Raw genomic sequence first — 27421 nt, 5'->3', positions numbered from 1 at the left:
ACCATATATTTGAGTGATCTCATCACTCACAGGGCTTAAAGTAACACTGCTAATCCCTGAGAGGTTTACAAATCTATTTGTCCACACCGGAATTGTTTTCCTTTATCTATTCAAGTCTGTCCCTTTGATGTCTCCTCTGGGATAATATCTCTCTCTGAATTAAATATTTCCACTCCTTGTGGATGAATGGCAAAGTAGAACGCTTTGTTTAGATTATATACAATTATAACTCTGAATTCTAAAAAAAAAAAATTGTTCCATCTTCTATATACAATTGTTGTTAATACTTAATAAAGTATTCTGTTACAAAAAATCTACATAGAAATGAAGCCAAAGGAAGAAAGATGCCAACAAAATTACTCTTTAAAAATAAAATCAGACTCCCTTTCACTCCACTAATATACACATGCTTTTTTTAATGCATACCCTGTCACAGCCACTTGCAATGCATACACTTTTATGCATACCCTGTCACAGCCACTTGAGTGAGACACAATTACTAGATGTGCTTTATTATGTTCTCTCATTACAAATGCAGGAGAGGTAGTGATTCTTATGTGCTCTTAGGAGCTCTTATATGTTTTCTGACACTTGAATTTATCAGTGGACCAGTTGATCTGGTCTTTTAATGAATATCATGGACCTTAATTCCTAAATATAAAAGTAAGTTGCGATTTGACTTAGCTGGTACTGCAGAAGGCCCCAAATACTAAGGTTCTTTCTGTCTCAGGTCTCAGGAGACCAGTTGCATTCTAGCACAAGAATGCTACACTGTATGTGGACCCTATGAGGAAACATACCAGGCCAGATCCTCAGCAGTTATAAAGCAGTGGGGTGAGGGGGTTCTGATGTAGATACACCTATTTACACAAGCCAAGGATCTGGGTCATTGTCTCTAGGCCCAGTACTGCACCTGCAAACAAACTAAATAAGTTGTTACACAGAGTTTTGGGATGGGATAAGCTCGGTTACCTCATTTAGACTTCTCAGGCAGCAGTCATCTTTCTCAACCAGTCCTGTCCCTTTAAGAAGCCTTTCTAGTTAGTTATTTTTCTTTTCTGGTTTTATTTTTATTTTGGTCATGCTGTTTTATATCCTGCATAAAGTACCATCCCTGGCCAGTTTCCTTTATTCTCCAAAGTCCCAAAGAACAAATACTTTGTGGCTTAATGCAGTTCACTCCAGAATCAAGCTTAAGGTGTGATTTACGTCAACCAATCCTCAATGGGAAACCTCAGCCATTCATCAGAGGCAGCTTTAGCCTGCTATGTGTATTGACCTCTTCTGACCCAGCCATTCACAGCCTCTTTCATCTTGCTGTGACATTCCTTCTATCCAGCATTCCATGTCCTTTGAAAGCCACAACCTTTGTAATAGCAGCTGCCATACATCCTGACTGGTTCCTTCCTGCCTCTCTGTTTTTGTAGTGCATTTAATAAGAATGGCCGGGTCCCAGCATGAACCTGCAGAAGATGGAGTGATGGAGGGTAAAAGAAGTTTCCACATCACACTTTTTACTTGCTGCAAGCATATGGCGGTTAGCATCTTTCCCACTATTGGTTTTGGGAAGGTTATTCTCTGAAGGAGAAGTATATGGCCTACTCCTGGAGTGCTCAATAATTACAGTTCATGATTGTCTCAAAATCCCCATCCACCTGACCATTGAGTCATCCGGGAGAAAAACCAACCACTGATGTCAGGATGAAGGGCCAACATGTACATTGTGCAGAACTTACTGTCATGAGGAAGTTCTACAGAAGTAAATCAAAATTCAGTGAAACTACAGTACTTGCATGAGCAAAGCTCTGTGTTCGCAGTAGTGGGTTCTCAAATCAGCACATTCAGAGTGCCTAAACATAGTTCCCGATTCCAATACACAGCTGGGTGGAGCACAGGAGAGAGTCTGCTGAATGCCTAGCAGAGAAATCCCAGAGATACTACAGCAGGAGGTGCTTGCCTTTTGAGATTCAGGAGTAGTCCACAAGACTGTTGACCCCTGGAGTCCCATTGGTTCCAGGGGCCAGTCCCATCCATGGAACCTACTTCCCACTGGAACAGAGAGGAGAGAGCAGTAGATCAGTTCTGTTACTACACTAGTAGTACTCCCACTCTTCTGAAATCTACAGTAACATTGTGAAAAAGACAGAATGAATAGCAGAGAGAATCCTGCTTTTCATGACTCATCAAATTAAAAAAAAGGCTGTCAAGAAAGGCCTCTTATAAGATGAGGACACAAGTTCATGCAGCTAGTCAGACCTTTGAGAAGAATGTGCAGGAGGAATCCAAGAGAGTAATGGACAGGAAGTCAATGAAGGAGCAGGCTCCCTCTGCTACCTAACTAGGCAGCTTGGATCACCGATTATTTAAAGAAACTGAGCCTTATTCCAGCAGGGGTTTTGTAACTAAACATATCTTGTGGAATGTTTTATGCTGAAAGGTTTATGGTGACTAAAATATGACTGCCTTATTTTGAGGTTAATTCCTGTTGGGATTATATTTTCATTCTGTGGTGACGGCTGTTTACTTTTGGTGTGGAATTGAGGACAGGAAAGAAGCATGGTGCAGTATGTGGGCACAGTCCAGTGATTTTAACAAAGTTGTGACTACTTACCCCAGTGGTGATTTTGTTCTGTGGTTTATTTGAATTACCAAGGAGAGAGGGCATTTTTCCTTAGCGTGGTGTCCCATATGACGGAATGTGGAATACCTATTCTGTTATCATTAAGTGGACAGTACATTTTGTAGAGTACTTCAATTCAGTAATCACCAAAGCTATAAATTGTGATGCCTTATCAACACAGCCCTGCATATCAGTTACACAGGCAGAATAGGGTGGCAATAATAAGTGTAGTCGTTCAGAATAACCAGCAGAGGCAGACAAACAAGACTGGTCTTAGGTGGAGTGGAGAATTTTTTTGCCACCTCTGGCCCTACTAGAAAAAAAAAATGTTGGGAACACTCAAATTGTCTAAATTAATCTTATTTTGACAACTGGACCCTAGTACAGAGGATTCAATTAATATGAATCAAATATACATATACTTTGTCTGAAGCTGTGCAGGGTCCCCTTTTTGCCTTTCTTTTCCATAACTTTGTTTCCTTCTTCCATTCTTTCTCCTTTTCTGTTTCACTTTTCATGTTTGTCTGGTTTTTCCTTGTTCTTTTATTATTTTGCTTTCTCTTCCCGAGTCCATTCTCTCCCCATCTCTTTCCCTGTTTCCTAGGTCCTTCCTTACTCCTCTCTCCTCTCCCCATATTATCCTTTGTGCCCCATTGTCTTTCCCCCTCCATTTTCTACTTCTTTTCCTCCATCTCCTTACTCTCTCACATTCCCCATTTGGGACACCCCAGAACAAGCACACTGTTTTCCCTCCAGATTCCTCTTTGCTACCCTTTCTGCATCTTTTCACTCTTCTGACTGCTTTTCCCTCCCCTTCTCCTCCCTTTAAGGTCTCCTTCTCTTAGGTTTTTCTCCATTTCCCTTTCTGGGCTGTGTTTGGCCAAAATATCCTATCCAGGCCACAGAGTTCCTTGTGGTACAGGATACATATATCAGCCATTGCTTCTATAGCATCTATTTTACAACACCGATTAATTGCCTTTCAGTTCTGGGGAGTGCAAGGCATTTCCCCTGCCTCCCACGTCTGCTGAGATGCAAGCAGATAACTGTCAGAAGATAGGGAGAGAAACAGCTGTTATCAGAGGTGGCACTTCTTCAGTAGCACAGAGGTGCCAGCAGCAGCAGACAGGAAGAGAGAGTGCACGCAAGCACATGAATGTGATATTTTTTGCTACGTTATGTAATATGGCACCACAGATGTCCTAAAATCTGGATTATGTCATGACCACTACTGCCAGCAAGGAGGTCTCAGGAGGCTTTCTCAGTTGAAACCAAGGGTTATCTGAAGGAGACAATCATTTTGCCTGTCACCTGACCCTCATACAAAAATGTCAGGACAGGAAATATTGAGATGCTCCAATCCACAGTAAGCTTCAGTCAGCGGTAGTGGCAGGTGGCATCCCTGTCCTATCCAGAAGATCCTCACTATGGAATGTGAGGTGGCAGTCCTTACTGCTCTCCAAAGGTGCCATCCAAAAACCAGCCTGAAGACACAGATTCTTTCAAAAACTAAAGTATTTACTGTGTGTTTGTGTGTGTGTGTACACGCACCTGGTGTTATGTTTGCAGTAAAAGTATTAGAATCAAGAGGTAAATGTTATAGGTAACAACTGAGTGCTGCTGAGTTTAACTGCACAGGCAACTCAAAGATCTATGAATTCTCCAGCAGGATAGAGAATGACATACTTGAACTATAAAACACAAGACAGAAGCCTTTCAAAATCAGATGGCCCTTATTGGCCAGAAATATCTTGAGGACATCAAGGTTCCTTAAACCTGATATTGGTGGGTGTCCACATATATCTCACTCTAGGCAATGGGAGGGCATTTCATGTTCATTACATGGTATTTTGTCTGAATAACTTACAGGGCAATCTTCACTCTCTCATGTGATAGCAGAATTTTAAAATAAATATGACAGATACAAGGCAACTAGTTATCTTTTGAAATTTACTTCTGAGGAAAGTTGTTTCTTGGCAACTTCCTCATCACTATGTCATTTAATGACTAATTAGCTGGCATTCATTCTGAACACCTGCAATAATTAATCCTATTTGGTCTCCCAAATTTTCATTAAAAGGCTGAAGCAATAAGGAATGTCATCTGCAGAGGACTCTAGGCATTTTTTACAGTGCAGTTACGGCAGTGTTCTTCTTTTCTGGTTTAACTATTTAGGCTGTAGCCATTCCTACTTCTCTCTCCATTGGCAAGAAAAGCATTTTACTTTTAGTTAAATTTATAACAGGATGCTGAAGGATGTGTGAACTGTAGCTCTCCAGCAGAGTAGTGTGCATAATCCCTTGTGCCCAGGAGCATTGTGTCCTGAATAATAATGATTTCCTCTTATCTCTTGTTTTAGCAGCATGTTTTGAGCATTTTAAATGTGTTGGGAGATGCAGCTAAGACACAGCCACTTAGGTTTTTAAACATGAGTTTTAAACTCACGTTTCCATCTCTAGCTGTAGCGCATTGCACACCTCATGTTTGTAATACCTGCAACCTCTCTCTCCTACCGTGTGAAAGCAGGGGCCCAGTTCTCCCTCTCACATTACAAATAATTCCCATTGCTTTCAAGTCAGTGAACTCCCCATGAGACCCCAGTCCCACAGTCAGGCCCGCGGCAGGGCTCACTCAGCTTTTCCAGTGTGAAGTGGTGTTCCATGCAGTGTATTGTGTGAAGGGTCTTTCTGAAGAGACTTTGAAAACTGAGGTCCTACCTGCTCTGCATGGATATTAAGATGCTGTGGGGCTTTTTGAATTGACAATTGTCTGACCCACTGTCCTTGGCCAATATTTTCCCACCACTGTTATGTCAGATGAACAGAGAGCTGCTACTTTCTGTTCCTGAGGTGGTATATTATGTGTGTATATTTTATAAAGTGCTTTGGGATACAAGCCCATATAAATATAAAATATTATTCTGAAAGAATATGGTTTATTCCACCAGTTGGAAATAAACATAATTACCATGGAAACCATAACAGTATTAATCCCTTCACTGGTAGAGGCTGAAATGTCCATCTTGCTTCGGTGCCTGTCAGTACCTCATATAGCCTATTGATCCATCAGGGAGCTTCAGGACCTGTGGAGAAGGCAGTAAAGAAAACAGGGCTATTTAGGCCTGTGTGAGGGAAGAAGTAGCCAAAGTTTGAGAGATTCAAGCTTCAGAAGAAGGGCAGTGGAAGTGGCAGGTAGAGCTGTCTGGGAATGTTAGGCCTCAGGTGGGAGGTGTTTCAGGGGATGGAAACTGCCAAGGAGTATTAGTAGTAGGGAGTAGTTGCTGGAGCCGTTAGCAAGCTTTGGGAAAAGGGAGTGGGAAGGAAGAGGGGCTGGTGGGGGGCTGCAGAGGGAACTGGGAGCTGTCAGAGCGGTTCAGGTCTATGAAGGAAGACAGTGCTGCGTGCAAACAGGAGTCAGATCCATGTATGAATCAATCATTAGCAAATGCATATTAGAACTCAGTATGTGAGTCTTTATGAACAGATTGATGGATTTATGACCCCATAATTCGGCTGTCTGATATTTCTTCCAGTGAAGAAAACTAATGGTATAGTTATTAAAAAATAAAATCACAAGACTAGTAAAAGCTTTTATCTACTTAAAAAGTACCGTTTAATGATTTTGTGATGCAAGTTTTCCTTACCTAATTATTTTGTTCTGGCCCGACCAAATCATTTATTAAACTCACTGATTACAAGTTCAACTCTTTAATAAAATGTTTATAATCTTAACAAGCAAGAAATATTTTTGTGTGTAAATATATGATACAAAATCAAGAAGTATGCTTTGTATTGGTTTTCAAGATGAGCTGTTGTCATTCTTGCCCTTGGTTTATAGAACTTGCTGGTAAATCTTAACCATAAAGTTTTTATTTTGAAATAATTATTTTAAACATCATTTTTATCCAGAGCACTGTCCTACCTTGTAAGTCATGAAATAGGCATAGCAACTGTAGTATAAATTTACAAATCTTAAAATGGATAAATTCTTATAAATTCTGAAGAAAATACTTCTATTTACAGTTGCTTACCTCTCACTTGGGGTATATGATTTGAATGATTCCTAAATCAGGGCTTTGAAGCACTGCCATTTTCACTGTGTATGGGGAGCACTCAGAAAACCAAAATAAAAACACTTTAAAGTAATATAAGCTTGTATTCTGCCCTCATTTATACCTTTTGATTTGGCCCAGTATTGATTTAGAACTTAACAATATCACCCCTTTTACATTTAAGAAATATTATTAGGATCTCATTTCTGCAAGGTGCTGAACACTTAAAATCAATGGGAGTTGAGGGGACTCAAACACTTTGGTCAAATGCCACATGAGGGAGTATGGGGTGTTGGTTCAAACATAGGACTGCTACCCTTGAGACATGAGTTAGTTTAAATAATGTCTGTTAAATGGTTTGAAATCCTTGGGTGGAATGAGTTTGATGAGTACAGAGTATTTATTATAAATCTTGAATGATTTGTGGGGACTTGAATATTCACACAGCATAGAATGGAATTAAGAGCAGCCCTTCATGGAAAGAATTGATTAGTCATTCACTTTCTGCTTGTGAATCTGCTGCTGCAATGTGGAAGTGAATGAGGCTTAGAAGCTATGCTGTTTAAAATGACCTTAGGTGTTCAGCCCCTTGTAGGACTGAGACCCTAATAAATAATGAAAAGAAAAGAATAAAAGAGACCTATATAAACTGAAACCTAGGTAAATATAATTAAAGTTAGAAACAAATAAAACTACAAAAGAAGCAAATACAAGCTGTTGGGAGAGGAGGAACCCAGTCTCTCTTAAAATACAACAAACAAGTGATTGGAAACTGAGAAAACCAAACTCTGTAATCCTGGCAGGAAGACGATCAAAATATCCTGCCTCCTGTCATTCCTTATTGTCTCTGTCAATTAAATATAGACACGGGCATTGCTCAAGCATTGTTGACATGAATAGACATCATGTCCAAATGGAAAGCTCTGTTTGTGCTCTTAGTTTTTAAGTCATTTGGAAATATTGTTTCATGTTTTTTTTTTAAGTGATGAAGTCCAAACAAGTCATTCAGTCAAGTGTAAAAGCTCCAGTTCTTCCCCCAAGGAGGAGCTGGAGAAATAACAAAACCAACATACAGAATTCAGGCCAAATTGCCATAAAAGACATCCTTAGTAAGAAGAGTAGAGACACAGAATCACTCTATTTCTCACCGTGAAAAGGAAAAGGAGAGAGGAGTGGTGGAGCAATCTTCAGGTCACTTCACATGTAGGAAGAGAGACCCATATGTGAAGGAAAACTAACAGCATAGCTCTCTTTGCAATTTCTGCCTAGTGCTTAACACTAATCATTTTGTATTATTGCTGGTTCTTCAGCTATCAGGAGCATGACTTCATCTAGATTTCTTCCTCTTTTCCTTCTTTCTTTATATGGGCCCCAGTTCAGCAAAGCACAAAGGCACATCCCTGTTTAAATCCCACTGATTTCAAATGCTTTTGCTTAATACGAATGGATTTAGGCAAGTGTTGAACTCCTTTACTGAACGGAGATAAACATGACCCAAATCCTAGATCTCCAAATTTTGGATTGATGGTAGTGGGGAATGAAGAGATTTGACTGCAAATCTCGATGATTACTCAGATTTCGTCTTGAAATCTAGATTTTCACCTTCTTTCTTTTTGTTTTGGCTTATCTCTAATTGCGAGATTAGAGTTTGTAGATTACAGTTCACAATTTGATCACTTAAATTTCTAGGAACAGAACATAAAAAAATAAATCAGCTGTCTAGGGAATTTAAACCTCTCAGTAAACCTGGCTGAGTTTTGGGTTGCATGGCATGTCCACAGCATCTCTAAATCATGCTGTAGTCTATTATGAATTTGAGGATTTTAACATAAAATAATTTTGGCAATATACATAAGTAATCACTTATAAATATACTGCTTTTCCTTATAGGTCACAACGTTCTCTCTAAAAGTAAATGTGAATTATTTATCCCTGTTTTTACAGATGGCACTGAGCATTACAGAAGTCTCTTGATCAAGGCACTTAGTGTCAGTGACGAAGTTCGAGGTAAAACTGAGATCTCCTGACTCCCCAGCCCTTTGCTCTGTCCACTACAGCTGCTCCTCTTTAAGTACAGATCTGTTCTTCTTTTTGTGGTTTATCTGTTCTGCACTGCACTGTGTTTTTGTTGGCTAAAATAATTTGACTATTTTATTGATGAGTTTATTCACTATCATGCTTTCTAATCAGTATGCAGTGTTTGGAGCTCCATTGGACTGTGGTAGTGTTAAGGCAGTCATCCCTAAGTTGCAGAGAATCTAGCACGTTTAGCAGTCTTTAATACTTTTCATTGTATATAAGACATTACTCCTCAGCTTCTTAATCCTCCCCCACCACCCTAGTCATGCATTTCTTTTGCTACTTGTTTACTAGATGGAAGAAGAATCAATCCAACATTTTAGCCATTGACACTAAAAAGGAACAGGAAAACTACAATAACATCAAGGGTCGATGAGATTGTTAAAGTGATTGGGGAGCTTATTTGTCTCAATCAAAATCAAATAGCTTTAAAATGAAATGATAGAAAAGTGCCTGATAATTATGTCTCTTGTTATTAAACAACAGGAACAAAGTTGATTTAAAAACAAGAACAAACATTTCAAAGCTAAGTTTATATCCTGGGAGCAGACGCTATATAGAGTTAACTCAGACTAATTGAAAATAACAAAGCATTTGCATAATGGTATGCTGAAGATGGTTTCTGTTCAGCCTGCTGAAATCTCCCGGAACACAAGAAAGCAAAGCTCAGTGAACCTGCTATTCCCAATCTAACCTACTACATCTACAATAAATCACATTAATACTAGCAATAAGCACTAGAAATATTGTCTGATGTACTTTCATATTAATTCTGCTTGTAGCAGCCTTTGCTTTATCAGACTAGATAATTCATCCAAATATTTGCACTTACAACTGTTTCCGATGGGTCCTTCTGAATTCACTTCAGATGCCATCATGATGGAATGCAGTTCTGCAAATAATGTAAATGTAAGTTCCAGTAGCCTTAAATTGGAATTTTAAGTGTATATGTGGGGGGTACAGTCTAACAACAACTGCAGTAATTCAGACAAAATGGATATGAGTGAAAATCAGCGCAGGAATAACCCAACTGGCCAAAGCTAGAGTTTGGACAGCTGCCATCCTTGTGGTAGGTTGTATTTTATTTCTGCAGGTGTCCAAAAATGGATGAATGTTTTAAATGTCTTTTTCTGGAAATGGTCTTCAATAACATGAAGTAACTTTATTTGATTTTATATTCATATAGGTATGGCCTCTTGAAAGTACCATAGGGAGCACAGTGAGCAGTTATAGAGCAAAATCATCATCCCCTTATGTAGTGTGTTCCAGGGGGGAGAAGGCCCAGACTGTCATGCATTGAGGAAGGCATACATTTTTTCAACATTGGGAAACACAGGCAAAGACAGGGCTGATAGTTTTACCAAGCAGCTCCAGCTGCACTAGACAGGGTTTGTCTATAGCACTGCATGCTCCTAATGCGTCATTGTGAAGGGATGGTCAGAATCATGTCCCTTATCTTGTGCAGTGGAATGGTTGCCTCGGGGACCTCTGTAGATGTGGGCATCAGGGCTCAATTTGCCTCAGAGCAGACAAGCATACACTGTGAAGTGTGCAGCACGTGTGGACTTCTATGCTACTTAACAGAAGAAGGATAATTTACCGTATATGGTCCCTACAGTTTCATAGCTTGACTATATTGTTCTTGTACGGTTTCTTTTGCAGACTGCTGCTGTTTAGTAGGCAAAGTAAAGGAGTTTGTTTTTTCTTTGTCTCAAAGGGTACACCTACGCTGCAGCTGGGATGTGCTTCCTGGCTCAGGTAGGCAGACTAAAATAGCTTTATACCTGGCAGCGACTTGGGCTAACAGCCTGAGTATATACCCAGGGGTCCAGGCAGGTTTATACTCGCATGGCTACTCCAAGCCACCATCCATGCTAGCCCTGGCCATGCTGCTATTTTTAGTGTGCCAGCTTGAGCAGAGCAGAGCTAGTGCATGTCTGTCTACCTGAATTAGGAAGCACACTCGCAACTGCAGTGTAGACATATTCCAAATGACCATGAGCATGTGAAATCTCAAGTCAGAGAAGCCAAGAAAAGTCCTAACTGTCCACATTAATGTTCCCACTGCAATATGAACCTGGCCATGTCACACATATGGAATAGTTTCTATTCTTAAAGTATTACTGTATATTTAATCTACTGTATATATGGTAAAATATACAGAGAGGTAACATTGCTGGAGAAACCTTGTTCAGACCCTCAGCTGGACAAAGCTCTGAGCCACATTTTTTCTCCCCCATTGCTGGGGCTGCTAGTGCCAAAATGGCCCTGATGTAACTGAAGTAGTATAATGGCTGTTTTAAGTTACGCTGGCTTAAAGGGTGCTTCAGCTAGCTGAAGTGCCCTGATCTCCAGACATGCCCCTTCCTGGACCAGAAACACCCACTGTATTGTAAGAGTGGTGTCTAGAGGGAAAGATGTAGAGCCTGTTATGTATCTTAATGCCACCAGGATAGAGGAATCTCTGGTTTCCCTTTTAAGGGAGGATTTCAGCCACTTTACTCTGCCTGAGCAAAAGGTGAGGATTTGGCCTCGTTGAATTTTGAAATGTTTGGACTTTGAGTGTTTTATTTCTTTGCCTTAATATTAAATTTCCAATAGCTTTTGCATTTTATTAGGATTTGGATTTGCATTTGAGGATTTCATTGGTATTGTAGAATAGTAACCTAACTTCAGATTGTAGCAAATAATTTGTTGGAAATATTATTTATTTCTATCTTATTTTCAGTTTCTGAATTTTGTTATCAACAAGACAGAACTCTGTTTTGAGACTATGGGATTTGAAAGAGCATTAACATTCTGCAAATAGGGCCTGTGTGAGAACTGTATAAATTGGCAATAAATTCAGTGAAAGGAAAGTCATCTTAAGCTCAGGCAGGAGCGGATGGCTGAATTGTACAGAAGCAGTTGTTTCCAGTTTATGGATTCATAATATCTTAGAGAATATGCTTGTTGCTGTTGAGCATGGATGATGTTTTTATGAATCCAGGCAGATGTTAAAGTTGTTTTTGCTTTTCTTTTTTCTCTCCTCCTTGAATTATGCTTCTGTGTTTTCCCAGACCTGCACAAACATTAAAATAGGTTAAATACTTACATGACATATGTGCATTAAACGTGGTGACTGTGTGATAAAATTTGTATGTTTAAAGCATTAATTTCTTGAGACACAATTGGGTGAATGAAGAAATTCAGGACTACAGAGAGCCATTCAGCTCTGGTTTACTGGTTGAAAGTCAATCCAGGTTAGCAGTATGTATGGTTAAGTGAATCACTTTGTCTTAAGTGTGGTGCTGTTCTACCATCTTTAAGTAATCCCATCCTACACTCAGAAAACTAGCAATAAAGTTAATGAAACAAAACAAGCCACAAGCAAAAGCAGTTGTGGCTATGAATAATCTGAGTGAATCCAACTCTGTCATCATTGTTCATATTTCTTGCACAAGCAATGTATATGTTCGATCTTTTGTATCTACCAGTTTTACTATCAGACACAAATACGAATAAGTCACAAAAGAGATCTTTAAAACCTCTTCATATTTATTCTTGTATATTCAGGAAAAATAGGAAACAAATAGATTTAGGGAATCCTTACGCAAACAAGCAAGAGGCCCAGAAAAGTCCATAGACTTTTATAAGGATGACAATATTGGATGCCATACTTACAAGATACACCTCTTAAAGGAAGTCTCCTCTTGCTTGGATATAGTTATCTAAAGAATGTATATAATACTGTTTCACTGTGTATATAAATATTTGACTTTTTCCTGGTCAAGTCTCGTTATTGAGTAACTTGTTTCTCAGTATTAATGAACACTGTTTGTGTTCCTGGAAACAAATATATTTTCAATATGACTGTAATTAGTCAAGAAAATGATTTCACAATTTACTTCCATAAAACTCAAGTTTTTCATACAAAGATGCATGCTGGCCTATTTAAATGCATTATTGAGCATAAAATTTATTCAAGATAATCCCAGCAGCTAAAGATTGTGTTTTTTTTATTAATGCCTTTTTATGAAGCTCAGTTGAATGCCATTCTTTGATGTTAAAAGTCTTTGAAAGTCTTATTAAATGCATAGCAGCTGACATGAGGGGCCTGAAGTTTTGGGTGACGAGTTTGCCTTTTTTTCATTTGCCATCTGATAATGGTGCCTGCTAGTTTGCAGTGCCATCATGAAAGGTCAGAAACCTTTCCATTACAAACCCATTCTTCATGGATTTATTCAAAGGTTATCAACCCACATACAAAAGTTGGCTTAAAATAGTTAAGAAGTCTTGTTTACATATAGAGGAGTAAAAAAGTGTTAATATGTAAATGATCCGTATAAACATAGTAATTATTTTAAAAAGTGCTTTATAACAGATGCATAGGAGCAGCTTGCCATGCATATATTATGATCACAGAACTGTTGTTATATACTTTACTTCTATATTTTCATCTAATCGTGTGGCTCCCACTGTTGCTGTTTTGCAGTAGAAAAGTCCCAATGTCAAAGGCAGCCTTTTTATTTTTATCTTTGATTATAATAAATAAATCAACCTAATCTTTACAGAGCCCAGGGAGAGAGGGGGAGGGCAGATTGTTCAAAATAAGAGTAATCTGAAATTTCACCTCTTGTTTCAAACGGAACTGAATTTAAATTAGCAAATTTGAAAGTATGAGATCACTTCAATCAAGTCAAGGAGAAACAGAGAGATGTTTCTCACTTTAGTCCCACAGTTCCCTATGTTCCACATGAAGTTTGGCATCTCCTCACTTCTATTGTTGATTATTTCCATCAGAAATAAAGAATCAAAATGAAGTCATAGGAGTAGTTATACATAAGAAAAGAATCCTACAGAATTTTGAGGTTTCTACCATGAATAATTTATGTCCCTCATTTTGGGTGTCTGGCACACATTGTGTCCCATGTTGGGGTGCTGGTAAGATGAGAGGTATCATCTGGTGGAGGTTTATGTACCTAAAGCAGTTTTCATCACACTGTGTGTATGGATAACTACTCTTTTCTCCAGTTTCTTGAATCCAATAAAGGACCTTTTGCCAGTATTGATCTCAGTTAAAGAATCACAAGTAGTTTAAATGTACTTTTAAAAACAATGCACATTTAGAATCCCTATTTATTGAACAGGTTCTCTGTTTGTTAATTTTTTCTGTTTTGCTCTGAAATGTGTGGGTCTTGGCCACTTAAAGACCCTGCTAAACAAGAGCCTGAAAACGTATATCTGGTGCATAACTTTTAAGCCTGGGCTGCTGCCATCTTGAAGGGCTTCCCCAGAAAGACAAGAGGGATATTGTGGATAATAAGGAAACATTCAGGCCTGAAACACCTCTACTATGAGGGGCAGGAATTTCCTCCTCCTCTTCCGAAGTTGGGTAGTCCCTCTCTACCATTGTCACAGGATAGGGGGAGAATAACAGGAAATTCCCTCTCAAAGAAACTCGGTTGGCAGGTTGGAGCTACTGTTGTGAGCAGAAAGGGATTAAAAATGCTGTTGTGGCCCCTAGTGCCAAAGAATATTGCCTCGTCCTTACCCCAAAAATGCTATTGCTGTCCTCCCCCAAGGCCACAATAATAAAAATGCCATTAACAGTGATAAAATGAAATAGTGGGATATCTTTAGCCCCATTCTTGTTTATTATGCACAGATTGGAGCAGTTCTTAGACAAGAGAGGATGAGAAAGAAAACGTGACTCTCAGAACAGTCCACGAATAAGGCCATGTCACCAAGGAGATGCATGTGAGTAGCAAGGACCATAATGTATAGACAAACTCATTCAATCCTCTCAGGAAGTAGTGAATGAAATAGCTAGATTCATAAAACTGCAAAATTACAAACCTGATCCAAAAGCAGATTTTACTGAGAATCATAGAAGATTAGGGTTGGAAGGCACCTCAGGAGGTCATCTAATCCAACCCCCTGCTCAAAGCAGGACCAACCCCTAAACCATCCCAGCCAGGGCTTTGTCATGCCACACATTAAAAACCTCTAAGGATGGAAATAGGTAACCCAGTCCAGTGCTTCACCACCCTCCTAGTGAAAAAGGTTTTCCTAATATCCAACCTAGACCTCCTCCACTGCAACTTGAGACCATTGCTGCTACTTCTGTCATCTACTACCACTGAAACAGCCTAGTTCCATCCTCTCTGGAACCCCCTTTCAGGTAGTTAAAGGATGCTATCAAATCTCCCCTCATTTTTCTCTTCTGCAGATTAAACAAGTCTAGTTCCCTCAGCCTCTCCTCATAAGTCATGTGCCCCAGCCTCTAATAATATTTGTTGCCCTCCATTGGACTCTCTCCAATTTGTCCACAACCTTTCTGGGGGGGGGGGGGGGGGCAAAAACTGAACACAGTACTCCAAATGAGGCCACACCAGTGCTGAATGGAGAGGAATAATCACTTCCCTTGAACTGCTGGCAATGCTCTTACTAATGCAGTCCAATGTGCTGTTAGCCTTCTTGGCAATAAAGAAACACTGTTGACTCATTTCAAGCTTCTTCTCCACTGTAACCCCCCACGTCCTTTTTTGCCAAACTGCTGCCTAGCCCATCGGTCCCCAGTCTGTACCAGTGCATGGGATTCTTCTGTCCTAAGTGCAGGACTCTGCACTTGTCCTTGTTGAACCTCATCAGATTTCTTTTGGCCCAATCCTCTAATTTCTCTAAGTCACTCTGTATCTTATCCCTATCTTCCAGTGAATCTACCACTCCCTCCAGCTTAGTGTCATCCGCAAACTTGCTGAGGGTGCAATCTACCCCATCTTGCAGATCATTAATGAAGATGTTGAACAAAACCGGCCCCAGGACCGACCCCTGGGGCACTCCACTTATTACTGGCTGCCAACTATAGACATCAAGCCCTTGGTCACTACCCGTTGAGTCTGATGATCTAGCCAGCTTTCTAGCCATTTATAATCCATTCATCCAACCCATACTTCTTTCATTTGCTGATAAGAATACTGTGGGAGACCGTATCAAAAGCTTTGTTAAAGTCAAGGTATATCACGACCACCGCTTTCCCCACATTCACAGAGCCAGTCATCTTATCATGGAAGGCAGGTGCCTAAGATGCATGGGTATCATAACTAAGGGGAAAATAATAGAAGACATCATTTTCAAGTTCACAATGCCCCTTGTGTAATTTTCAGGAAAGTCCTGTAACCTCATCTTTATTCTGTGGGTAAATCCAACCAAACAGGAGGAAAGGAAGAGCCTTTGGTGTACTACTGGTTTCTGACCAAAGAAGTTTTCCTTAATAAACTGCTGTCAAACATTTCAAGATTTTGCTTGAATGCCTTGCTGGCATTTATTCAGAAAACAGGGTAGAGCAACACAACTGGGAATGTTGTTAGCATCCATTGAGTAAGTCTGAATACTGAGTGTCAAATGATTGACATTTTTATAGGAAAGTATGAAGACTTTCCATCTAGCAGCTGCTTCGGATACGATAGATGTTATGAGTTCCGATGCTGACTGACCGAGCGGCCTGTAATGTCAGTTGAAAGATTCAAAGCTACAGCACAATAAAATGAACCCTCTGAACATGAATCCTGTGGCACCATAACAACGGGCATTTGAAAACCCCGACTCTTCTGACTGCAAAATAATTGGAGAAAAGGCCACCATAGAGTTAAATTATTATCAAACTTTTTTTGAAAGCAAACACTTACTAGAGTGTTTCAATCCATAAGTTTTAAATGCATTTTTCCTTACTGAGGAATCTTATTTATGATTGGGTCAGGGCTGGCTCAGTAAAACTGAACGGCAAATAACCCAGCATGCTTTAAATCCAGTGTCTGTGGTTCACTGTAGCTTTCTCAACATATTCCCTATCTCATGCTTGGCATCAGTGAAGACTGGCAACTGGTTCCATGTGACCTCATTTTCAACCTGATTCTGCTCCCATTCTAGCTTAATAGTCTTCAGTGGGACCAAACCCTTTAACTAAACTAGTATTCCACTTTCATGTTAATTTCTTGATTGTGTCATTTTCTCCACTTCACATTTAATTCTTTGTTGGCTCTCCTTAAGCTCTTTCTAGGTACTGAAAGCAGGTGAACTAGGAAAACTGTATATTTGAATGTATTTGCTTATTGGGATAGATTTTTCTGTTCGCCAAGGAATCTTAATTTAGGTGGATTTTTTGTGTGTTGTTTTAGAAGCAAAGAGGTGCTGAAGGACTTCAAGACTTCTCCTGACAGTAGAACATGCCAACTGTCTTTTATTGGTTTATGATTAGGCGTGGCAGAATTAGATTTTTATTGTTTTATAATTTTGATGGCTAGTATCAATGTTGATTTTAAAACATTTTAACATTTTTATCAATTTTAAAATTTCTATTGTGCAGAATTATGGGTCTGACGTTTTTTATCTTAAAATTTTCACACTTGTGGGGTCAGACAATGAGGAGGAAAGACCATCATTAATGAGGATAGATATTGAGATTAAAAAATGTAAAGCTTTATAAACATTAAAAAAACAAACTATCAAAATCCATATGTCAAAATATACAAAGTAAATATTCCTAAATCAAGCTAAATTCTCAAGTAATATTTTAATTACTTTGCCTACTTGTAAATTTCAATTGATAGAAATCTTTTTTTTCAGTTTGTGTGTATATGGTGGAATTGATGTTTACTGACATTTACTGATAAAAGTCTAATGATTCCAAGCCTAGTTATGATAAAGAACAAAATAATTAGAGGTTATGTAAGGTTTAATTAAATGCTTTAAAAAACAAAATTATAAGAATTATACAGCAAAATTTTTTAAACAACTAATAGTTCTTAATTTAATAAGTGACATAACATTAGAGATATGATGTTGTTCATATCAAAAGGCCTTACTGGCTCAATAGTCCATGTCTCCTGGATTTCACATATTATTTGAATGAAAAAGTAGCTATGATAGACTAGGAAATATCTTATTTTTATTAACATATTGTGCCTCTGTATTTGTTTATGGTGAATTACTTGCTATAGGATGAGATCAAAAGAGGAACCAATCAGGAAAGGAAAAACAATGACCTAGGTCTCCAGTTTCACTCAGTCAAACCTGCATAACTGATCTGGTGGTTCTGACAGTACCACCGTCAATATAGACATACCCTTACATGAAATCTCAGGAAAAGCTTCCTAACCGTAAGACCAGTAGGACAATGGAAGTGATGGAATTTCCTTCACTGGAGATTTTCAAAAAGAGTCTGGATAACCATCTGTCTGGATAGTTTAAACACAACAAATCCTGCATCTTGGCAGGGAATTAGACTAGATGACCCTTGCAGTCCCTTCTAACCTTGTGATTCTAACACCAGTCCTACTGAAAGTACCGAAGTAGTGCTTGTAGTCCTATTTTTGAGAATATTATTTGGAGAGAACATTTTCCTTGAAGACAATGTCGTTACAATTAATTATACAGAAAAGAAAATTTAATTCTGATCCCACTTAAACCAGTTTCATTGAGTAGGTACTGACAGTTAAGTGAAAAGATCAAAATAACGTTTAAAATGTTAATCCTGTTCTCACTCAATTTTTCACTGTTTAAGGATGTTAGATTGCTCTGATTGATAGGCAACATTCAAAAGAGAGAATAACTCAATATCTCTGTACCTCAGTTCCTCATTTATAAAATGGGGATAATTTTTTGTGTGCCTTGTCTGCTTAGAAAGTAGATACTTTGCGGTGGGAGCTACCTCTTACTATTTGTCCATACAATCTTGGTTCAGGACTCTTGAGTGATATTATAGCATGAAACAAATAGTAATAATAAAAGATTCTGAGATTCTGAAATGTTTCGGGAAGGTCCAAGATTTCTTTTGCAAAGGTTCTCTGAACTTATTGGATCCTCTTTAATGGGTTAGCCTGATAGAATAAACACCTGAACTTTTGGGTGCTTACGTGAATTTCACTCAGTTTCTGAAACTTTTGAGTTTTGCCCATTACTGGAAAAAAGCACTGTGCCTCCAGGCTATCGTTTCTCAGAAAATGGTTTGCTGCTGCCCAAGATGACACTGGGAATTGACCCAGCAAAATAACCGTTTTTGGGATTTATAGGCATAAAAATCTGACCAAACTGTGTGCTCACTCACTGTGTGAAGAACCATCCTTGTGACCTAAATAGGCTCTGCTAGCCATATTCTAATAGGTATTATGCAAGTACTGTATCTGTTCTCATTTGATGACTTGAATGCCTTCAGCCGCTCTTGAGATTTATCTGAAGCTCAAAATAGAGAGCAAATTTTCTCCTCTGCTGGCAGAAATGATGCCCTTGCTTTTAAAACAACATTAATCCTGAGCTGAGACTACCCAGCTGCAGTACATTTAAGATGATTTTTTAAAAAGATGTGCTTGTGGTTACCGGAAGGGTTGCAGCCTGATACCTGCTGAATCGCTGCTATATGAAATCTCTCAGACAACTTGAGATCAGAATAGATTGTGTGAAGTAAAATAGAATTTGAATTTAATGCTCAAAAAGAAAGGCCCCTGCCTTTGATGGGTTCAAGATTTTAGAACTGAAACATGGTTGACTGTGAAACCTTAAACAGAAGGAAGTCTAGTAGTTGTTTGCATCCATTACTGATTCCTTCTCGTTTGTTAAGAAGAGCCCCCCCCCACAATATTTCAAAGCTAGAAGGCCACTTACATTGCACTGGAGTCTTAAAACTTTTCCAAAGGCCACAGAGATTTGTATAAAATAAACATAATGAGCCAGAGGTCGTGAAACTGGCACAGATTAGTGTCAAGAATACCCTCCTCTCCCCCTTCCCCCCAACATCCCCTATCCTAAGTGGGACTCACACAGAAGACGGGCAAGTGATGGAGCCATAAACATTGCTTTCTCTTGTGGTTTTCTGCTTTTGATTATGAATTGGCACTTCCCTCAGCTGCTGGGTTAGGCCCAACCACTAGCAGAGGGGATGTTGTGGTCTCTTGTCACCGCTGTGTTCTCAACTGCTGGTGAACTTTCCATCTTGCAGGCTCTATGCTAAGGGTCTGTGCCAGCGGAAGCCTCAAAGGCTAACTGATCTGTCTAAAACAGTATTTAATAGAATACTGACAATTATGGGAGGGAGGGGAAAAACATCTTGAGGGTAGTAAGGCATTTAAGAAACTTTTGGTCAATTTCAGAATCTGTGTAAATTATTACTATTGCTTTCTATAACATCTGAATAGACCTACATAGTACCTCTAACTAGATGGATTTTCTAAAGTTGGATTAACTAACAGTCTTTCTAAGGCTTTTTTGGTTTTGGCTTTCTCTTTCTGAGACCTCATGCCTTCTGGTTTGTTCCTTGAAGCCTTCCTCCTCTTTTGAAATTTTCTTTCTATTTCTAGGAATCTTTTTTCTCTCAGGGGATACTTTCCACTAACTCCTCCTCCTTTAAGGCTACTTTTTTCTTCTAGATTTTTTGCTTTTGAGACCACCCCTCTGTGATGGGGTGTTTACTCGACACAGGTGGTGAAAGGGTTGATGTAGGCCTGAGACCAATTAACTAACCTGGTTGCAACTGCAGGGTGGGTCAGACATAATTAAAGATGAAGCCCACCAGAGCGGTGTTACATAGACAGGAATTCTAGAGCAGAAGGGGACTGCAGGGAGGGAGGTAAGAACTCTGTAGTCATTCTCTTGGTGATAAAGATTTTAATGACCTACGGGGAACAGGAAAGCTCTTGCAGGGTGCAGTGGAATACTGATGAGGGAATATGTCTGGAAAACACAGGATTGGAACAATTTCCTGTGACTGATCCTGACGAGGGTAGAAACTGGATCTTTGGGGAGAGGAGCCCTGGGAAGTGTTGCTTGTTACAAAGAGCCCAAGAAGGGGCTGGAGAAAAAGGCCTAAAGAAAGACTAATGGTAGGAAGGAGTCCAAGGAGGGAGTGGCAAGGTGTCTAATGGAACAGACCTTGGCTGCTTGTTCTAGGTTCCTGGACTGAAACTCAGTATAGAGGGTGGGCTTGGGTTCCCCAACCAGCCACTTGGAAGGAAATGTGAAGCCTCCCCTGAAATAAGTGAATAAGTAAGGATGATTTCTGAGAAACCACTAGGCACAGAGTCAGGTGCTGGAGATCTCACACCAAGGCTTGGAATTATTTATTGAACTTTCTGATACTCTGGAAGGAGTGGAACTAAAATGTGCATGCTAGCCTAAGGGCTGGAAAACAAGAAGAGGCAAACCACCGCAAAACTGGAGCTAGACTGTTAGCAGGAGGTGCTAAACAGGAAAGAGCTACTACACCAGACCCAACTGCAGTGAGTTCACACTTTCGTGCACCCATTTCTCTCTAAGGTAGCATTCCCTGTGTTTCTATGTGTCCTCTCCTTTGCCTCATTTACAAAGGAAGAGATCTTCTGTGAGGTCTCCCTATCTAGCTGCTCTTCCTAGCTCACTACTTTATCAGGATCACAATAACATACATGGGCCCTCTTCATTTTTATGCTACTACTCACTGCCACTGCAACTCATTCATATTTCACTCCACCAGTGCGATCACTCCGATGCACCTGTTGTTCCCAACACTCTCAGTGGCTGTCTGAGATTCTCAGTGTCCTAGAAACAAAATTTTTAATAGGGATTCTGAGGGTCACTTCCATTTGGAATTTTCAAGCTCAGATGTATTTGGAATTTCCCCATACTAAGCCCACAGTACAACCTTTGTCATCCTCTTGACTCTGCAATCAGTTGTTTTGAACTGTCACATGACTGGAGGGGTGGGAATTAAAATGTAGCTTAATCATTCTTGAAAAGATTAGTCATATGCAATGAACCCTTTAATATTCAACCATGGCAGGTAAAAGGAAAATTGGATATTTTGGGGGGAAAAAACTGGCTAAGGTTTTCAAAAGCGATTAGAGATTTTGGGTGCCCAACGTGAGATACCATAAAAGAGACCTGATTTTCAAAAGGGGTGGGTGTTCTGAACAGTTTGAAAGTTGGACTTCTTTCAGGTGTCTCTAACGCTTATCTGAAATCACTAGTTATTTTGAAAATCTTGCCCTTGAGGAACATATTTAAATTCAAAGTGAATTTCTCATCTGCATTTCTCAGAACATCTCATTATCTATCTGTTTCCTAGGCTGTTAATTCCTTAGGCCTTGTCTTCAAGGGAAAGTTATAATGGTCTATGGTCAGGTGTGAATTTACACAAATGCAGTTATACCAAGTGGACACTCTATAAAAAGGTCTGTTATTAATAAAGGTTATGTCGTGTGGGAAGGAGATTAAATGAAACTGAAAAAAGCCATTTTTATACCAGAATAAGAGTGTCTGCACAAAGGGGTGTGTGTAGGTGGTATATCATCAGTATAAATATACCAGAATAACTGGTAAAATAAGTTCGTGTAGGCAAGCCCTGGGGGCAAGGACTGGCTTTATATGTGACTTGTATAGCTCCTCAAACATCACTGGGGTTTAACAAATAATAATGAAATTTCTATCATGAAATTATGCAACCGAGGGAAATGTTCCTCTTCAGCTGAGAGTGGTGGTAGCATCTTGTTTCCCTGAAATAGCTAAGAAAAAAGCAAATGACACATTTGATTTGAATACCAGCTGGCTAATCCCAGATACTGACTCTTCTGTAATGGAAATGCATTTGAATTTGGGACTAGCAGCAGTGATGGCAATTTCAGGATCCAGTTTTCACTGTCAAACTTATTTTTTGTTCCATTAATTTTAAAATTTTTTATGCTTTTCAAATAGTTACCATGAGAGATACTGAGGGCAACTCCAGCAGGTAGGCTAAGCCAGCTTTCTGCCTGCTTTGTGCTGCTGAAGCAGGATAAAACAGGTGGAATAGGAGCCAGAATTGTGGAGTTCCATGGTATTTCTAGCTCAGCTGGAAGCAGAGTTTGCAAGAAGTTATGGGAGCTTGTTCCCTTGAAGATTCCGGTCCAATTCTGCAGCCCCCAGGAGATTCAGATAAGCATGGTGACTTTGTGTGCTCATTCAGATTTTCTGTAGTCTGCCTATCTTTAGCCATGAAATGTTTTTTTAATCCGTTGAAAATACTGGATCAGCTCCTGCTCTATGTCAATTCTGCTTTGTGCTGCTCTAATGGCAGAATTTTAATTAATGTTTATAAGGAAACTGGGAAATACCCTTGGCATGAGAAATCCCAGGTCATGTAAAGCTAGCATAGCTGTCTCTGTCACCATGGCCTGGTTATCCATGGGGGGAAAGAAGGGGGAGAGATGGTTACAGCATATTGTACTCTAGTGATCCTCACCAGCCTGTTGATTTCTAGTGGTCTATTTAAAACTGGCTTAAGTTAGAGCAGCTTCAGGTCTAGGGTGACCCCAGGATCTAAGGTGACCCCAGGAATTAGGGGATGTAAATATGGTTATCTTATTAGACCTTTCCCTCCCCCACACCTTTGGGTTCTGCACTAAATGGAGTTTGGCCATTTATGAGGATTCAATCCATTTGTGCAATATAGGGAGGAAAGCTGCTGCCCTGAAAAGAAAGTTACTGATTGCATCAGATATCAGCCCTCAAGTTTTGTAACTATTTTCATAGGATTAGAAGTGTATTACTGTAAATGTAAGACTTAATAGTGGGTTACTGTGTATTCTTTAAGGGAGAAGCAACATGCTAAGGAATCTGTTCAAAATGTGTATCTGGAGATTTTTGATGACTTTCTGATCCTGAATTGATAAAATCCGTGGCTGGTTACCTATTGATAGCCTGTGCCTCAAACTTAAGAAATGCTGTGCTACCAAACCCACTTAATCCTTCATAAAACTGCTGCAGTGATTTGGGAAAAGAGAATATTAAGCATGACATTTCCCAGGCTTGGTGTGTGTGTGTGGCTTTTTGTGTGAGGAAATTTAGGATTCAGAAGGAAATGAAAAGGTAGAAATCACTTGAGTTTTGTTTGTCAGCATGGAAATGTGGTAGGTTGAGCTATTTAACTCTGCCATTACTTTCAGCATTATTGTAAAAAGTTCAAAACATCCAGTTCCTTGAAGACTGAGGAATTCTGATGCTCTCTGGTTGCACTGTTAAAAGCAGATGATTGTGTTGTCCCCTGCGAATGAGGATTCGGGAATGGGGAATATTGTATCTGGGCAGACAATCTTTGCAGCTGCCCTGCCCAGTAGGTCATTTGCATTGGGATGGGGGACTGTTAGTCTATTTATGGCTGCTGTTCATTACCACCTTGACTTGACAAGCAACAGAGCCACCTGTGCTGCGTAGAATAGATTACATACTCCATAAAACATTGTACTGTTTATCAGTTGTCTAATTTAGCTTTATAAAGGGCACCTTGGTAATGAAGAAGGACAGTAGAAGGCAAGCTACCTGTAGAGTCAAATAATGGAGAGAACAAGAAAAGAAATTGCACTGATTTGACAATGAGCTGATTACATTGTCATAAAACTAGTAGAACTGAAACATAGCACCAACCCACGCCACTGAACTTGTATGTGAAAATGCCAATTGCTGAGATTTGTGATAGCTGAAAATTATGCTGTAGTCTGCTATTGAATGCTGATGCCATTGCTCTGGGTGTCTTCACTTACTCATTCCAACAGATGAACAGTTCTCATTGTCTGAAAACCCCTTAACACTTATATTTTCAATAAATATAGTTTTTCAAAGTACAGTGTGTAATAATTAGCAGAAATACTGGTGTGAGTTAATGGAGCGACTGATTGCAGTTGGACTGATTAAGCTACTCTGTTCTGTAACACCAAGGTTATATGTGCATCTGTATTTGGAAAAGTTTCAGACAATCTGAAATCTCTTTTTGGTGGATTGATCTTGCTCTTGACTAGAAGCACAAGGGCCCAATCCTGCAAACACTGTCCAGTGTATTAGTTACTACCATGAGCAGTCCCACTGAAATCAACAGTAATGTGTTTGATAGGAACTGGGCCCCAAATTCCATAGAGTATCATCTTGGGCATAACACAGATGATTTAATTCTGAAAGAAGGCTGAACAAATCCACCCCCATATCACATACACAGATCTGGCCATAGGTATATTGGTCCTCTAAAAGGTTATATTTTTAGCACTCTCTGATGCCTTTACCTCTCAAATTCGAGAATGAAAAGGGAAAAGCTGGCAATATTTAAAAAAAAAAAAAAAAAAAAAAAAAAGGGGGGGGGGGGGAATTGATCACATCGGAGAGACTTGCCCCTCAAGAACAAGCTGGAAAGAAAACTAATACAATATAAATATATTACACTAGATTCAAGTGTGTGCATGTGCTTTTTCCTTTTCTTTTGCTTTCATAATGTGTCTCATATCTATCCATATTTTCTTATTTCCACTTATTATTTCTCTCCTTTTTTAGCTCATTTATTAATTGCTTCTGTGTCAGGAGATTTGGGATTCTGTACCCTACTTTGTCAAGCAGTGTTCCGTCCCATATAATACATCTCTGAGTACTTGAGCTTAAAATGCACTTCCCATGAGTATTCATGTGAGAGAAACTCAAAAAGTTTGAGATTGAAAACAAAAGGGATCAGGAAATACACTTTTTGCTATGTTTACTCACCTGTAATATATAACGTGATAAGATCTCGCTAATAATACTTATAGCATATTAATTTCTTCCTTGAAATGATAAATAACTAAGTTGCTGGACACATCACAGTATTTTATTAAGGTTCAAACTTGCAAACAAAAGTTGTTGCAGGGGATATCTATTGAGAAGATGAGAGAGTTATGTTCGGATATAAAAGCAGCTGTGGGATTCCAAGTTGATTTTTTTTAACAATTATTTCTGGAATAAAATTATTAAAATGTCTTTTAACAATTTATTAAGACTTTCTAGACTATTTAATCAATATTCTATTAATATAAAATATGACCAAAATAGGATCAGTTGACGAGTGCATTGATGGGTTTTTCTGAATTCAAGCCTTGAAAACTTACTTATAAATCAGAAAAAACATGCATTTTTCCTTCTTTCTCATTGAGAATTAGGGTGCAATTCAGGTGAACATTTAAGTCTGATTTTAAGAAGTGTTGGGGTCCAAGGACCTCACTGGAAACTGAGAGTGCTCAGCACTTCTGAAAATCTGTCCGCTGCTGCCTAATATACCTCTGTTTTGGTTAGGGTTAGTGGTGAGTCACAAACCAGAAAGAACACAGCTTGAGTTTCAGACATAAGACTGAATTTGCAGGGCTGCTAGTTAAGAAAACAATTTTATTTCTTGAAAACAGAAAATATTTGATGTACTTAATAGTAAATCATTTTGATCAATGATAGATAATAAACACATGTGATGATGTTTTTTCCACATGGTTTATTTCAGAGTAGAATCACCCTTTAAAGTATTGGACTGTTGATTACAGGAGTTGTATAGAACAGTCTTTTAAGTTTGGCTTGATGTAATTCGAAAGGGGGGAGGGAGAGGGAAGAAGTTGTGGGATGGGGGAAATTATCTCACAGGTGTTGAGAATCTGTATGTTAAATTTTAAATAGCTATGAAGAATAAAGACTGGATTCCTGATGCAGAGTTCTTTCACCAGGAAAATACTAAGCATCAGGTTAAATAAAATGCTTCAATAAATGCACCAATCCTGCATGCTGAGAGATTGGTAAGGAGGTACTGATTTGTCATATACATAGCAAAAGACCTCTAATGTTTCCTAAATACAGGAAAAGTTGGAAAATTGCCACTAGTGCCTTTGCTGCTAGGATACAAGGCTTTCACTGTTTGGTTTAAGTGAAGAAACATACAAAATGGTCAGGGTCTGTATTGTACTTTGCTGGTATGTAGGGTAAGGACATAACACTAGAATTATAGTGATGGCTTTGAATGTGTGATTGCTGCCTGGAGAAGATGGAACTTGTTTAGTTCGCTGTTTAATAGGAACATGAAACCTCGTCTGGGTGAAAAATGTTGATGGCATTATCGATAGGGCTCAGTAAACTGTAAAGAATACGCTGCCATCCATTACGTATGCTATAAATTATTCTGTTGCCTTAATTAGTTTAAAAAGTTGGTGCACTTCACTTGCATTTCACTTTCTCAGGCATGTTTCAAACAGTCTTACCTCCTCAATTACTTCTCTTAGATGTTTATGGAAGCAATTTCACTTAAGGCCAAATCCCCATCAGCAACGTACAACCTGAGTAATGGGCTGTGCATTGTACCTGTCCAAGTGAGGATGCCTAATCCCTCTCTCCTGGGTATGGAGTGGTTAATGAGCCATGCTGCAGCTGCTACTGTAGCATCAACAGCCTTGACCCACACCCCAGATGAGAATATTTTAGCCCATGGCCCATCCTCTGAATAGGGCTGCACAGGGCCTTCTGCAGAGCTAGTCTTCATGCAGTGCAGGGCATACAAACCATTTGGATAGTAATTCCTCTCCCCTTTCCTGAGCAGTGGAATCTCACTGGTTCCAATTCTAGGGAGTCTTCATGCAGTGGAGCAAGATTTGTCCCTGCAACATCTAATAAACTAGAGTAAGGAGAGAATGCATAAACGTGTTTATCCTTGTGTTGGCCATTTTTCTAGACAATTATTTTCAGAAAGGGTACTTACTCCATAATCAACGAAATACAATAAACCTAGTTCTAAACTTTCAGTAATTAAAAAAACCCCAAATAAACAAAAAGGAACAAACTGGCAATTCATTGTGCTCGCACATGGAACTCATTTCATTCACTAAATACCACCACTGTGAAGCAAACAAAAAATGTTGTTA

The 27421-nt window shown here is 39.2% G+C and overlaps 1 protein-coding gene across 3 annotated transcripts in view; it reads left to right on the top strand.

Annotated features, from left to right (window-relative positions):
• SPON1 (spondin 1) overlaps window positions 1-27421 on the top strand; it is a 678179-nt gene that overhangs the window by 97288 nt on the left and 553470 nt on the right. For 2 of the 3 annotated variants that reach the window (XM_067532125.1, XM_067532124.1), the window contains exons 3-4: window positions 8616-8678; window positions 14398-14489. The gene's annotated coding sequence lies outside the window, so the exon portion shown is untranslated. The remainder of the gene's footprint in view (window positions 1-8615; window positions 8679-14397; window positions 14490-27421) is intronic. The other variant, XM_067532126.1, reaches the window with a different exon arrangement.

The sequence above is a fragment of the Emydura macquarii genome, unplaced genomic scaffold (genome assembly GCF_026122565.2).
Source record: "Emydura macquarii macquarii isolate MOO-44397 ecotype Brisbane River unplaced genomic scaffold, CSIRO-AGI_Emac_v2 contig_3240, whole genome shotgun sequence".
Lineage (NCBI taxonomy): Eukaryota > Metazoa > Chordata > Testudines > Chelidae > Emydura > Emydura macquarii.
Note: the sequence above shows the minus strand (reverse complement) of the source record. Positions and strands in the feature narration are given on the sequence as shown.